The following is a 15,980-nucleotide window of genomic DNA, read 5'->3' as shown; positions in this document are numbered from 1 at the left end:
AGTAAGGGGAAGATTCCTCCCCCCCCCCCCCCCCCCCAAGGATGAAGTCAGAAATATGAGCTCCTAAATCCATTTCTAGACACCTTGGTCAAGTTTTCAGAAAGTTAGTGGGGTGATGAGTATATTCTTCTGGCTAAAATAGATTACAGAAATTACCAATACCTTATTAAAACCTGGCTGTGTTTAAGAAGGTCTCATAGAGCAAACTATCCAAAACCTGACTGACCAGCTTGCGTGACAGCAAAGGCGATTGTGCCTGACCCTGAGTGGTTTGTGTCTGACCCTCATTTTTCACCTACTATCTGACTAATCCTGATTTATAATTATCTACAAGTTTGTACGTATTCAAAGGCTAACATTCAATTTATCTGTGGAAATGCAAACCGCCCCATGTAAAAAACAGGTTTGTCAGACCTTAATGAGATCATTATTATTCATGTTAAATGCATTTCCAGCTATACAAACAGCGAAACGTTTCCTTTCATTCCCAGAGAACCAGGGACAGAGGTGAAACACCCACAGGCTGTGGGTAATAGCTTAGCAGTTTACATCTGGTTTATCACACAACCAAACCCATCATTTCCCTTCAGAATCTCAGTGTAAACAGTGCAACCTATCCAGTTCCACAGAAACAAAACACAGTACAACCATGCAGAAAGGTCAGGACAACCTCAGTCCTTCCTTCTGCACCTCTCAGGCACTGATGGTATTACAGAGAGAGGCCCAGGAAGGAAAGGGAGAGAATTAAAGTGCCTCTTGTGTCACTCCCTAGTGACACATACACCCCATTTGCCTAGAGCAGGGGTTCTCACAACAATTTTTTGGTGGCCTCAGAGTGCGGCCACCAATACTTTTTCCTAAAATACTTGATTAACTTTAAGAGAAATAAATAAATAAATAAATATGCACATATGCATGGCCAAATCATTGTATTTTATTTATGTAGGGTCTTTTTTTTTTTTTTTGCAGACTCAAAAAAAAGAATGCTGTGAAAAGTGATATTTGCATGTTTGTTAATATAACTTTTCACAGCAAGCCCAAGGAAAAATTAAACCCTGAATGGAGGTGTTGGAGGGGAAATCAGCAGGGCCCAGGTGTGCTGGGGGCCTGGATTCAGGGCCAGAAAGCCAGTAGGGTCCAGCCGGGCAATGGGGCGGGGGGAAGATGAATGCAGGGCCAGGGCAGGCAGTATGGACCAGGAGCGATGGGGGTGGGTGGTGAGTCCTGCGGCCGGAGCCAGGGACCAGCAGCTGTGCGGCTGGGGGGCAGTGCCCAGGACAGGAGCTGCACAGCCGGAGCCAGGGGCTCTGGCTTAGTGCCCAACACCTCCTGGAGCCCGGGTCAGCACCCGCTGCTGCATGGCCTGGGCTGGGGATTGGCACCCAGGGCCAGCACCCACCGGAGCCCAGGCTGGCAACCACGACAAGGACTCGGGGGCCGGCACCTGGGGCCAATGGCCACGACCTCACAGCCAGAGCTAGGGGTTGGCATCCGGGGGTCGGAGCCTGCCACCAGGGATCTACACCAAGGGGCCCACTGCTACACGGCCGGAACTAGGGGTCAGCAGCCAGGGTCAGCACCTGTGGTCAGTGACCAGGGCTGGGGATCCACAGCTGGGGCTGGCGCCAGGGGTCGGTGGTGGCTGCCGGGGATTGGCGCCTGGGACCAGCACTCACCGGGGCCCAGGTTTGGCGCCTGCTGCCACACAGCCAGAGCTAGAGGTTGGTGTCCAGGGCTAGTGTCTGAGGTCAGTGATCAAGGCTGGGGGTCAATGACCAGGGCTGGGGGTCAGAACGCATGGCTAGGGTTGGTGACATGCATGGCCAGAGCCAGGGATTGGAGCCTACCACTGCACAGCCTGGGGTTGGAGCCTGAAGCCTCATGGGCTGGGCCGGGGCCGTGTGGCCTGAAACATCACAGCTGGAGCTGGATGTTAGCACCCGAAGCCCCATGGCTTGAGCCCTGGTCTGCGCAGCCAGGCTCCCTAAGTCCCGCCACCCAACCACCCCAGGGCGGAAGCCTAAGTCCCATGGTGCCCCCCCCCCACATAGGTAGAGAACTCACCTTGCTCCTTCAGCGCCATGCCCCACCTGTCTCCAGAGGCAGTGCAGGGTGGTGCATCCAGGAGCAAGAGGAAGTGAGGGAGATGGACCAATGCTTCCCCTCCTCCCCAATCACCACCTAGGACATCTGTGGCCACATATGACGATGGTGGCCGCATTTGAGAAACGCTGGCCTAGTGTCATAGCACCTTATGCTTGATCCGGTCTTAGTTCACAAGCTAAGCAGGCTCAGGCAGAATGAGTATTTGAATGGGAGACCATTAATATAAATAGTAAATTCCTTATGTCAGGGACAACTGTTCAGTTTTCAAAAGCCCCTCAGTAAATTAGGAACTTAAAACTCATTTTCAAAAGGGATTTAGCCTCCTAAGCAACTAAGGGCCAGATTCTATATGGTTTTTAGGCAGCCAGAGATGTAGCCGTGCACTTAGTGGGACTTTCAAAAGTGCCTAAGACGGTTAGGTGCTTAACGCCCATTGAAAATGGGAGTTAGAAGATAGCATGGGGTAAAAATGTCAAAAGTGTCTGTCTTAGACAGCATCGATCAGACTGTTCACACGTAACATGTTACAATGATACATGCTTCAGTTATCTTGGACTGAGGTAGAGATGGACATAGGAGATGGAAGTGTTGAGAGTCTCTGGGTTAGGCTAAAAGGGGTAAAAAACAAGGGTGATGTCATGCTAGGAGTCTACTACAGGCCACGTAACCAGGTGGAAGAGGTGGATGAGGCTTTTTTTTTTTAAACAACTAACAAAATCATCCAAAGCCCAAGATTTGGTGGTGATGGGGGACTTCAACTATCCGGATATATGTTGGGAAAATAACACAGCGGGGCACAGACTATTCAACAAATTCTTGGACTGCATTGCAGACAACTTTTTATTTCAGAAGATTGAAAAAGCTACTAGGGGGGAAGCTGTTCTAGACTTGATTTTAACAAATAGGGAGGAACTCGTTGAGAATTTGAAAGTAGAAGGCAGCTTGGGTGAAAGTGATCATTGAGTTTGCAATTCTAAGGAAGGGTAGAAGGGAGAACAGCAAAATAGAGACAATGGATTTCAGGAAGGCAGATTTTGGTAAGCTCAGAGAGCTGATAGGTAAGGTCCCATGGAAATCAAATCTGAGGGGAAAAACAACTGAGGAGAGTTGGCAGTTTTTCAAAGGGACACTATTAAGGACCCAAAAGCAAGCTATTCCGCTGGTTAGGAAAGATAGAAAATGTGGCAAAAGACCACCTTGGCTTAACCACGAGATCTTGCATGATCTAAAAAATAAAAAGGAGTCATATAAAAAATGGAAACTAGGACAGATTACAAAGGCTGAATATAGGCAAACAACACAGGAATGCAGGGGCAAGATTAGAAAGGCAAAGGCACAAAATGAGCTCAAACTAGCTACTGGAATAAAGGGAAACAAGAAGACTTTTTATCAATACATTAGAAGCAAGAGGAAGACCAAAGACAGGGTAGGCCCACTGCTTAGTGAAGAGGGAGAAATAGTAACAGGAAACTTGGAAATGGCAGAGACGCTTAATGACTTCTTTGTTTCGGTCTTTACCGAGAAGTCTGAAGGAATGCCTAACATAGTGAATGCTAATAGGAAGGGGGTAGGTTTAGCAGATAAAATAAAAAAAGAACAAGTTAAAAATCACTTAGAAAAGTTAGATGCCTGCAAGTCACCAGGGCCTGATGAAATGCACCCTAGAATACTCAAGGAGCTAATAGAGGAGGTATCTGAGCCTCTAGCTATTATCTTTGGAAAATCATGGGAGACAGGAGAGATTCCAGAAGACAGGAAAAGGGCAAATATGGAAAAGGGCCCATCTATAAAAAGGGAAATAAAAACAACCCAGGAAACTACAGACCAGTTAGTTTAACTTCTGTGCCAGGGAAGATAATGGAGCAAGTAATTAAGGAAATCATCTGCAAACACTTGGAAGGTGGTAAGGTGATAGGGAACAGCCAGTATGGATTTGTAAAGAACAAATCATGTCAAACCAATCTGATAGCTTTCTTCGATAGGATAATGAGTCTTGTGGATAAGGGAGAAGCTGTGGATGTGGTATACCTAGACTTTAGTAAGGCATTTGATACGGTCTCGCATGATATTCTTATCGATAAACTAGGCAAATACAATTTAGATGGGGCTACTATAAGATGGGTGCATAACTGGCTGGATAACCATACTCGGAGAGTTGTTATTCATGGTTCCCAATCCTGCTGGAAAGGCATAACGAGTGGGGTTCTGCAGGGGTCTGTTTTGGGACCGGCTCTGTTCAATATCTTCATTAACGACTTAGATATTGGCATAGAAAGTACGCTTATTAAGTTTGCGGATGATACCAAACTGGGAGGGATTGCAACTGCTTTGGAGGACAGGGTCATAATTCAAAATGATCTGAACAAATTGGAGAAATGGTCTGAGTTAAACAGGATGAAGTTTAACAAAGACAAATGCAAAGTGCTCCACTTAGGAAGAACAGGAGTACTTGTGGCACCTCAGAGATTAACAAATTTATTAGAGCATAAGCTTTAACCTGTCTGGTCATTCAATGTCAGACCTGTGGGTGGCTATCTTACAACAGAAAAACTTCAAAAACAGACTCCAACGAGAGACTGCTGAGCTGGAATTGATATGCAAACTAGATACAATCAACTCAGGATTGAATAAGGACTGGGAATGGCTGAGCCATTACAAACATTGAATCTATCTCCCCTTGTAAGTATTCTCACACTTCTTATCAAACTGTCTGTACTGGGCTATCTTGATTATCACTTCAAAAGTTTTTTTCTCTTACTTAATTGGCCTCTCAGAGTTGGTAAGACAACTCCCACCTGTTTATGCTCTCTGTATGTGTGTATATATATCTCCTCAATATTTATTCCACTCTATATGCATCCGAAGAAGTGGGCTGTAGTCTACGAAAGCTTATGCTCTAATAAATTTGTTAGTCTCTAAGGTGCCACAAGTACTCCTGTTCTTTTTGCGGATACAGACTTACACGGCTGCTACTCTGAAACCACTTAGGAAGAAAAAATCAGTTTCACACATACAGAATGGGAAGAGACTGTCTAGGAAGGAGTACGGCAGAAGTGGATCTAGGGGTTATAGTGGACCACAAGCTAAATATGAGTCAACAGTGTGATGCTGTTGCAAAAAAAGCAAACATGATTCTGGGATGTATTAACAGGTGTGTTGTGAGCAAGACACGAGAAGTCATTCATCCGCTCTACTCTGCTCTGGTTAGGCCTCAGCTGGAGTATTGTGTCCAGTTCTGGGCACCGCATTTCAAGAAAGATGTGGAGAAATTGGAGAGGGTCCAGAGAAGAGCAACAAGAATGATTAAAGGTCTAGAGAACATGACCTATGAAGGAAGGCTGAAAGAATTGGGTTTGTTTAGTTTGGAAAAGAGAAGACTGAGAGGGGACATGATAGCAGTTTTCAGGTATCTAAAAGGGTGTCATAAGGAGGAGGGAGAAAACTTGTTCACCTTAGCCTCTAAGGATAGAACAAGAAGCAATGGGCTTAAACTGCAGCAAGGGAGGTCCAGGTTGGACATTAGGAAAAAGTTCCTAACTGTCAGGGTGGTTAAACACTGGAATAAATTGCCTAGGGAGGTTGTGGAATCTCCATCTCTGGAGATACTTAAGAGTAGGTTAGATAAATGTCTATCAGGGATGGGCTAGACAGTATTTGGTCCTGCCATGCGGGCAGGGGACTGGACTCGATGACCTCTCGAGGTCCCTTCCAGTCCTAGAATCTATGAATAAAAGTAGTTTGATCCAGTGGATGGCATTCTTCCCTCTGAGTCAGTAATGAGCCGATGCACCAGCATGGGCTGCTGGAGGAGGCCACAAAGAATCTCTTAACACCCATCATAAGAGATTGGGTAGTTACCCTTGTGACCAAATTCCAATTCGGGAGATTACAGTCTGATGACCTAAATGTTCCCTGAAGTTTTAAGCATATACAGTACTTTGTGTGTATATATGTGTGTATATATATATATATGTATATATATATATACACACACACACAGAGAACGAAAGCACAGAGGATAACACATAATACACTTTGACCCTGACCAGCGAGTCTCAGCATGACAACGACAAATTTCACACGATTCTAAAGCAACTATTCTTCAATGATGTGGGTAACAAAATTATTGTTCTGGTCACGGAACTCTGAACACATCAGAAAGATGGTACCTAGATATCATGGTGATGGGTGCATTATAAAAGGATTACAATTGCTGCAGCATAAAACCTTAAGAATACAGATGACATCAGGATCCAAAGTGCAAGCTCTCACCCACTGGAAGACCTGGGGATGGATTAGATCTTTGATAACGGATTAAATGCAATGGCCTCCCAACTCTACTTAACTTTATTTCTCCAATTTACCCCTGCAAAGCAGCCTTTTCAGAGATGCTGCTGCAGCATCAGAAAGAGATTCGATCATAAGCCAAAACGTACCATCTAGGAAGCTCTTTCAAGGGCTCCTAGGTGATCCGGGGACATGCATAGAAACCTAGTTATCTGGCATCAATGGTCTGTCATCTCAAGTGATGAAGGCCCATTGATGTGGTGTGTTTTCTTAAATCTACCAGTCACATTCAAGAAGTTCGGCACCTTTAAAATAGTCATGATGAGTTCTTAGAGAACCGGTCATGAAAAACCGCAGTGCCAGGCTCCTATATTTCTTGGATTGCACTGCCACCTGGTGGCATGTCATCCTAACAGTAAAAACGGTAGTGCCATCTACACATCGGTGCTGCAGCCTACTTGCTCCACAGCCGACATATTCAATGAGCATTACATAGCCTTCTATGAAGTCTTCCTTGATTGTCAGAGTCTTCATTGATTATTTTGTGCATTAATCATTTTCCCAGTCACTTGCCTTTAGGCTAAAACGTTAACATGTGGTTACATGTCGCCCACTTGTTTCATTTTCTTTAGTAAATGGACCCCTAAGTGATACATAAACACAAATTATACTGTAGATGCCGATACAGCGTAGAAACACACAGTCATTCACAAGACTAATTTGCTTATGGATTTTTATCCAACTAATGGGCCCAAATCCTAAAGTCCTTACTCAAGCTGGGAAAATACAGTAAACAAATATCTCATTGAGCAAGAATTGCTAACTCACTTTTCTGGTGCTCTCAATTTCCATTGACATCCATTTCAGCACTTCCATTGACATCCACGGGAGGATCTGACCATTCTCCCTTGAGCATTCTGAGGAGTGAATTTTTATTCTCACAAATGTTCACGAAAGGCAAAAGTGCCACGAGAAAGCCAGTGCAAATAAATATTGGCAAGAGCACTCCCCTCTGGCAGTATTCACAGCTCTTCAGAATGGAAGAGATTTAGTAAGCAGCAGCAGCAGACAAATGCACATGAAGCTCCATGCAGTTGCCAGGCTGAGATGGATCATGCCAGTATGGATGTGCATTAAATAAAAATAAATCTTGCACTGTGATTCTGTAGAAGAGAACATAAAGGGGAAAGATTTAAAGACAGTTTACAAACAACATCCTAATCGCCTTGATTGTTCGAGTAGCAGAACAGCAGGACAACATGATATTTCTACTCCTGCTCTCATGACCTACACTCAGTATAGGAATTATTCTGTCATGTCACAATGGTAAAGGATCAAGGAAAGTCACTTCCTTTTAACCCTGAACAAGCAGCATTATTAGCAGGGCCGGCTCCAGGGTTTTGGCCGCCCCAAGCAGCCAAAAAAAAAAAAAAAGCCACGATCGCGATCTGCGGCGGCAATTTGGCGGAAGGTCCTTCGCTCCAAGCGGGAGTGAGGGACCGTCCACCGAATTGCTGCCAAATAGCTGGACCTGCCGCCCCTCTCCAGAGTGGCCGCCCCAAGCACCTGCTTGCCAAGCTGGTGCCTGGAGCCGGCCCTGGTTATTAGAGTAAGATTACTAACATTATCCCCTTCCCAGTGCCCTTTCTGCCTGAATTTTTGCTTATAGGTTTGAAGTAACAGTGCCCAATCAAGTTCACAGAACCACTGAAGAAAATATGATCTACCAATAAAATCCAGTATGGACCAGGTCTCAGTCACAAAGAGCCTCCAGCAGTGCCCAGACTTTCATACCCAAGTTCAGCCTGCTCCTATAAGAGCACAATATCTCCTATACCAATGATCAGCAAAAGTGTTGGTGAGGAGGAAGGAGAAAATGGTTCTGTGCACTAACAGTTATGTTCATGGTCAAAAGCTCCCTGCTTTTAGTTCACTTTCATGCTAGCAGCTAGGACAGCCATGATTTAGGAAGGGTACATTGCCATATGCAGGTTGTCTGATCTGTGTTTCATCGTTCCTCTGCCGAATAAACAAGTTACACAGGACACTGCCTTCTTGCTCACTTCTGCATGCTGATTGTGGAAAGCGATATTAGAAACACAGCTCTAGACATAAAACTGGAATACTGGCATCTTTTCTGAAGACCGTGCAAGATTACTGTGTTCAACCGCACATATTCAGGAAGTTATGTATAGGGCCCTACCAAATTCACAGACATGAAAAACACATCACAGACCATGAAATCTAGTCTCCCTCCATGAAATCTAGTCTTTTGTGTGCTTTTACCCTATACTATACAGATTTTACGGGGGAGACCAGGGTTTCTCAAATTGGGGGTCCTGACCCAAAAGGGAGTTGCGGGGGGGGGGCTCAAGATTATTTTAGGGGGTCACGGTATTGCCACCCTTACTTCTGTGCTGCCTTCAGAGCTGGCCAGACAAAGAACGGCAGCTGTTGGCGAGGTGCCCTGCTCTGAAGGTAGTGCAGAAGTACTACCCTATTCCTATATAATCGATTAAGTAAATACAGTAAATGTACGTTTTGATCTAGTATCTTCATTAGCAAAATAGATTTCCACATACATAAGTGCTTAAATGGCTCAGAAAAATGCAAACACCAATTTGGGATTCACAGGCATGTTTTAAATGTCCAAAATGATGATTATTCGTCTGCAATCTAACTAACTAAAAATGTTGCCAAGAATTTAGGTACAGTTTGCAGTCTCAGGCAGATTTGTATAAGTATTGAGAAAAACACCACCCTGTAAGCTGCAGTAATGTTGACAAAACTTTTGTTCTAGTTGTGTAATGTGACAGTCTTCTCTTCCTACTGAGCAATGGAGCACTGTTCTGCTGCCATCTAGGGTACACGGATTCAATTGCATCAGTTTGACAGGCTGCAGATTGCTGCAATCCAATAGTCTCAATGTATAATTTAAAATGAGTTTTCTTGAAACTTCTGCTGACGTTGCTGTATGTTGACAGGAGCAGAATCTGCTTCTGCACTGCCTGCAAAACCCAGATACGTTGGGCTGACATGCAGTGTTTTTTTTAAAAAAAAATAAACATGCAATACAGAATCTCAGTCCCAGTAGCATGACAAAATGGTCAATGCTTTGCAATGCATGCAGTCTGATAATGCAGTCTTTTTATCCTAGCCAATCCAACCACAGCAAGAGGAAACGCTGTGAAATTGAAGGAGAGCAAATGTAGAAGCTTTGAAAGGAATTATTGCTTTCAACAGCACATAGCCAGCCTGTAAGATTCACTGCCTCAGAAAATCATTAACCTGGCTGCAGCGCCTCGACTTTCAGAAGGGCCAGATCATTTTGTCACCACTAATAATGTTTTCAGCTGTACCAAGTCCAATAAGGTTGGAATAAGATAAGGATAATCAAATCTCATGCTTCACTGCACAAGCTGATCACCCACTTGTACTAGGAAGTGGGTTTCTCATGCAGGGCTCTGCATAGTTTATGATGTTTTTAGATATTTGTTTTGTTTCTTTGTTATTCTGACTCTTGCACTAGACAATGCTTCAGACAAAGGCAGAGTAGATTAAATTAAGGCCTGATACAGTTTAGAAAATCCTACATAATATCTATGATGATTCTTCATTCAGTTAAATAAAATCAGGAAAACTACTTTCCTCTCACTATAAAATAAACTGACTTTAAGCCTGCGACCTGGAACACAGAATGCTGGGAAAATTACACTCATTCAAAGAGGAGCTTTCATAACTTGTCCTTTTTACCTATAATCCTTTCCCCTTAACAGGACTTTTTCTCCCTAGCCACTAGAGCATGAACACTAACCATATACATAAACCAAGACAGTTGACTCCATCCTGCCTGTCCTTATGCTCCCAGCTCAGCACAACAGGTGCTCGGAGTGCTAGGCTATTGCTCGCAGAGGCAGTCTGAGAGCTTTTCGCTGAAGGAGCACAGATAGGATATGCAGTTCTCAGAGTCTGGCACACGGTCACCTTTCGTTCCGCCATTCAAATATCCCTTTCTGTTCCAAATGCAATCCCCTTTTCTTCATACGAAGAACATCTGCCCTTTTCCAATGAAAATCTATTGGCAGGCTTGGCTTCTCCAGGGGGCAGCTGTGAGGCATATTCGCTGAGTAAGAGGTAGAGAGATTGCATTGAAGTCCACATTTACATACAGTTACCATGCCGCGGTATCAGACACCACAGTTTCCCACCATAGTTACAAGAAGAAATAGGTATAGCAATGGTTTGCAATTGTTAGCTTGTTGTTAGATTCTATTGAACCAGAGGAACAAACACAAAGCGGAAGGCTGCCTTCTCTCCAGCACCCAAAAAGAGCCTTTGGCCCTGCACAACCCTTACAGAAGGGAAAAGGGGGCTTCTGTCTAATGAGAAATTTGCTCTCAGATTTCTTACTATGTCCTCAGTGCAGCCAGGAGGAAAAGAAAGTGACCATTGTGTGCAATCTATGCCACGTGACCCAGAAAACTCCCTACAAACATTCTCACTTGGGATCTAGCATGGGGTGGGATGACTAACCCTGTCAGAAAGGATGAGTGTTTTAATAAAAATCAAAGACAATAACCACAAGTGTTTATTGTTAAAAATATCAGCATATCTGGAAAAAAACTGGGGGCAAACATACTCAAGGAGAGATTCTCAGAAGTGCCTGGGCAGGCACTTGGGTAGGCAACGGGACTTGTGGCAATCTCTCTTAGGTGCTTTTGAGAACCTCTCCCTAAGTTCTCAATGTTATCTCACTCAGCCCCACACTAACTCTGTGAGGTAGATATATTATGCCCATTTTACAGAGGGGAAACACAAACGAACAAACAACTTGGCTAAAGCCAGAAGGGGGTTAGCTCCACAGCTGAGATGAGGGACTACATTGACCTACCACTGTTTGAAACAGCAGTACACAAAAAGGGTACTAAGGACTTTTAGTGCACAGCAGCAGTGTCTACAGGGACAATTAGAATGTGCCATGCTGCCACGCTGTAGAGCACCCCAGCTTGCTACACAATAAGTGTTCATCTAGATATGCTCTTAGAATTTAGAAGGAGCTCCTGATTCCCAGTTCTATGCTCCAACCTCTAGGCAACACCTGTCTCTTCCAATAGGGGAGTTCCCAACCACTAACATGGATTAGTTGCTAATGCAGTGAAATGACACAGCCAAACAGATCAGGTCCAGAGCAGAGTACAGCTTTATAAGATAAATTTTAAAAAATAATAATATTGTCTGGGGTGCCATCTAGACCCGTGAGTGGTTGTCTTGCCACCTACTCTGGGTGTCTCACAATGCATTGCTGCTGTAGCTCCCAACCTGGGCTGCTAACAATCAGCCTGTGGGTCACACCCTGAGTGTCTATGTATAGCCCCTCGTCCAACAGCTCTCACCCCAGCAGCCTGTCAGCAACCCTCCAGCCACACTCTGGCTTCCACCAGCTTTGGTTACTACTTGTAGGGTGACCTTAACACATTCCCAGTCCCAGATTTTCCCTGTGTTCTGCAATGTCCAGCCCCCTCCTAGCCAGTTCAGGTATTAAGGTTCGATGTCCCTGTAAGGAGTCCATATTCAACAGCTTGTTACTTTAACTGGAATTACCAAACTCTTTAACCACAACACTGGATTGGTTTAAATTAAAAATGAAACATTTATTAACAAAAGAAGATAGGATTTTAAGAGAATTTGAGTGTAAGAGATAAAGTTAGAAATGGGTACCAGAAAATAAAAATGAAAACACATCTAAAAGTGTAAAACTTTGTCTAGCAAAGTTTGGTTCAAGGCTTTGTTAAGATGGCCTCTCTCACCCACAACCTTCCAGAAAGATGGTGACTGACCCTCTCCTCAGCCAGGATCTTCCCAGAGTCTCAAAGGTGCTGGCCCTTTGTCTTCTTAGGCAAAAGAGAAAAGTTGGGGTTCTCTGCCCCCTTTCTTTTATAGACCAGTGAACCTTTGAAGTGGATTCTTCTGAGGGTCACCCTTCAAAGCAACATTTATTCAAGCAGTAAGGAAGGCAACATGGAGTCTGGTGGTGAAGGAAGCTCCATGCTCTTTCCACACTTGTTTGCTAAAATGCAAGTTGTTCTGTTTCCTGCCATCTCTTCCTCCTGCTGTCTTGAGGACCCTGTTTACAATTTATATGTAAATTGAGGTAAAAACACATTCCTTTTTTAAGGCAGGGCTGTCTGGTTTTGAACATGTGCTAGTAACCTCATACAGGGGGAATTCACAACTTTACATATACTGTTGCTACATAACTTTCACCATGATATTATTGACCAGTGTGTTATTAGTTTTCAGATTATACTTCACAAGGTATCTTTTGTACAAAAGTTATTACAAAAGTGTGTAGAGTGTGAATATAGGGGTGCTTTCATTCACACTTATTTAGCATTAGTAGTAGCTTTCATCCAACAATCTCAAGTTGCTTTCCACATCATTAAGCCTAACCCCTCTGTGAAGTAAATAGGTACAACTACACACATTTTCATAAGTGTGCAGAAATACGGAATTATCGGCATTTTTTATGGATATCAAATGCACCTGTCACCTGCTGGATATTATCCTACCTGACTGCATGGACTTAAATCAAAGGACGCTGTTGGGAAACAAGACAATGACAGAAATAAGGTGACATCAATTAGAATATTAAGGGTCCTTAAGTGAGCAATGGGGCAGCTATTGCCACCTGCCTGCCTCCAACCAGGCTAGCAGGTAAATTTTTCCAAACCTACAACAAAGGGACATTAACCAATTAAATAACCCAGCCTGGAAAGGAAGTAGGCAGCAGCTGCTGGAGGGGAATGTCTGACTAAGACACAGAGAGTGTGGCAGGGGCTCCCTCTCTCTTCCAAGTCAGTTGGGGTCTAGATGGAACTTATCCAAACTTGCAAGGAAGGAATAAAGTTTAGGTCAGACTCAGGCAAATAGGTCTTTTGTTATTTTACCCCTTTGCTCTGCATGCTATGTACCTTTGGGTGAATAAAAACTTCTACAGTTTGAAAAAGCTGTTTTGAGTCACTTTAATCAGCCACTTGTCTCAGATTCCTAGAGGAAAAGGGCTTACGCGTGCCCAACACAGTTAGATCTGTCATGTTAGCACAATTGGTGAAGGGCAGGGGGGCTGCAGCTCAGAGATCTAGACTAGCAGGACCATGTGGTTCCACCCAGCAAGGGTGATGGCAGTGAAATCTGCGTCACCAGAGGGATGCACTCAAGAAGGACTAAAAGGGTCTAAAGCGCAGCTTGCCTCTAACTGGGACAAATGCAATAATTATGGGTGCCCAGCTTAAGACACCTAGGACCTGATTTTCAGAGGTGTTGGGCAGGCACAACTCACACTGACTGCACTAGAATCCTGAGTGCTCAGTATATTATACACATTCTAGTCATTTACAACTGTTCAAAGTGACTGTACAATATTAACAAATCAGAACAAGAGTATTATACCACACACTTTGCACAGGTGTAAATGACCACACAAGGGGAAAGGCAGTGAGAATCCAGACCCCCTTTATCTATGGCATGTGAGGTCTTGTTGAAGTTCAGTGGTTATGATGTCACCAGCTATTGCAGGAAAAATTCAGGAGCTGGAACTCTGTTCTTGGCAGATAAATAAACAGACCAATTCACCAATATCTTGTTAGCAATGCAATCACTTGTTTTGAGTGAACTGGTTGCTGTGTTGTTCACTACTGCCCTCTACTCAGCACTGCTCAACTGTGTATCACAGGGCCATATACAGCTAATAGCTAAAGTGGATTCTGAATTAACTGGAGTGATTAGGGCTTGTGCTTTTAAAGCAGGAGGATTTCTGCTCTAACCTGGTGCTGCAATGACAGACATGAAGTCCAAGATAATCAGGTTATTATGCTGCACAACAATACTGCAATCTTGGGTAGTTTTAGAACCACTCAATAAGAATAGCGTGTCCTATAACAAGTTACTGAATGTTTATAAGTGAACACATTAATAAAGCAAAGCTATTGCCTCCTACAATTTACTTTGTCCTTTTGTTTGACACATAGGGCTAGTTATTTATTAGGATTAATTATTTATTATAACTCCTTATAGTATTATAGTAGTGCAGTAGCAGGTAAGGTCACGTCACCACATCTGTTTGATGTCAACTTTTCTAAGTCCTCTGAAATTGACATGCTCAGTCAAATTTCTTTGAAATTTGGTGTGCCTTAGAAGGGTGTAGGGTAGAGAAAGTGACCCAAATCTGGAGTAATTTCAGCAAAGGATTGCAGAGAACAAGCCTTGGGGGGGAAAACAGCTATTGTTTTTTAAAAATTTCTGTGTGGGTTTTTCTTGCCCAGAGCTAGAGATCAAACTATTGATATATGCCTATCTCATAGAGCTGGAAGGGACCCTGAAAGGTCATTGAGTCCAGCCCCCTGCCTTCACTAGCAGGACCAAGTACTGATTTTTGCCCCAAATCCCTAAATGGCCCCCTCAAGGATTCAATTCACAACCATGAGTTTAGCAGGCCAATGCTCTAATCACTGAGCTATCTCTTCCTCCTTCCCAATGTGATGGATGTGATGCAAGTCAAAATGGTCTCACTCTTGAGTTTTTGCCCAAGGTAGCACCCACTAAATCTTTAGGGGACCTAAACTAAGAACACTATTTCTGAAAACGTACACATTTATAATGGATATGTGCGTGAATACAGCAGAATAGTCAGCAGCCAGTCTAACCAAAAACTGTGTTATATGGAGTACAGGGGAGCCAGAGAGCTTTGCAGGGGGAAGGGGGAAGGGCTATGCAATGAGGCCATATGCTAAGCAAGCCTTGGATTGGGTGTTTGAGAAAAATCTGTATTTTACTAGTCTAGACGGGGAACGCAGAGAGACAAATGGCTACTTCCTGGTCTTGGGGCAGATGAATGTGGCATTTCCAAAGACCCATAGCACTAAGGTTTGGAATTGACAGCGCAGGAGTCTTGACTGCTGAGGGGAAAGAAATATGCACTGCCAGGATTGTCAACATGTGGATTCTGGACAATTCCTCGATCATGAGGTTACAGAAGTTTGTGGGAGAGCAAGGAGTACACCATTGCATGGGCATTGCCTACTACAGGCTCATTTGTCCCAGTATGTAAGAGGAAGTGAAAAGTTTGTACATTTCAGGAAGTGTGGGACTGGCAGAGTAAAAGTGTGTGTGTTAACAGAGCATACTGGGGCACTGCTGAAAGAGGGCACAGTTAAGGTTGCAAGAGTTTCAAGATTTGCTCAACTCAGCATTATGCAAGGGGATGACCTATCACCAAGCAGCCTTAACTCTGCATTAACATAGTTCTTTGCTGGTGAATACTAAGAAATGTTGTGTATTTAGTAAACATATCCATGATTTAGTGTTTGTCTACACTACGGGATTACTCCGATTTTACAGAATTCGATTTTTGACAACAGATTGTATAAAGTCGAGTGCATGCGGCCACACTAAACACATTAATTTGGCGGTGTGCATCCATGTACCGAGGGTAGCGTCGACTTCCGGAGTGTTGCACTGTGGATAGCTATCCCATAGTTCCCGCAGTCTCCCCCGCCCATTGGAATTCTGGGTTGAGATCCCAGTGCCTG

Source organism: Malaclemys terrapin, chromosome 1 (assembly GCF_027887155.1).
Source record: "Malaclemys terrapin pileata isolate rMalTer1 chromosome 1, rMalTer1.hap1, whole genome shotgun sequence".
Classification (NCBI taxonomy): domain Eukaryota; kingdom Metazoa; phylum Chordata; order Testudines; family Emydidae; genus Malaclemys; species Malaclemys terrapin.
The sequence above is the reverse complement of the archived record's forward strand: the minus strand, read 5'-3'. Positions refer to the sequence as shown.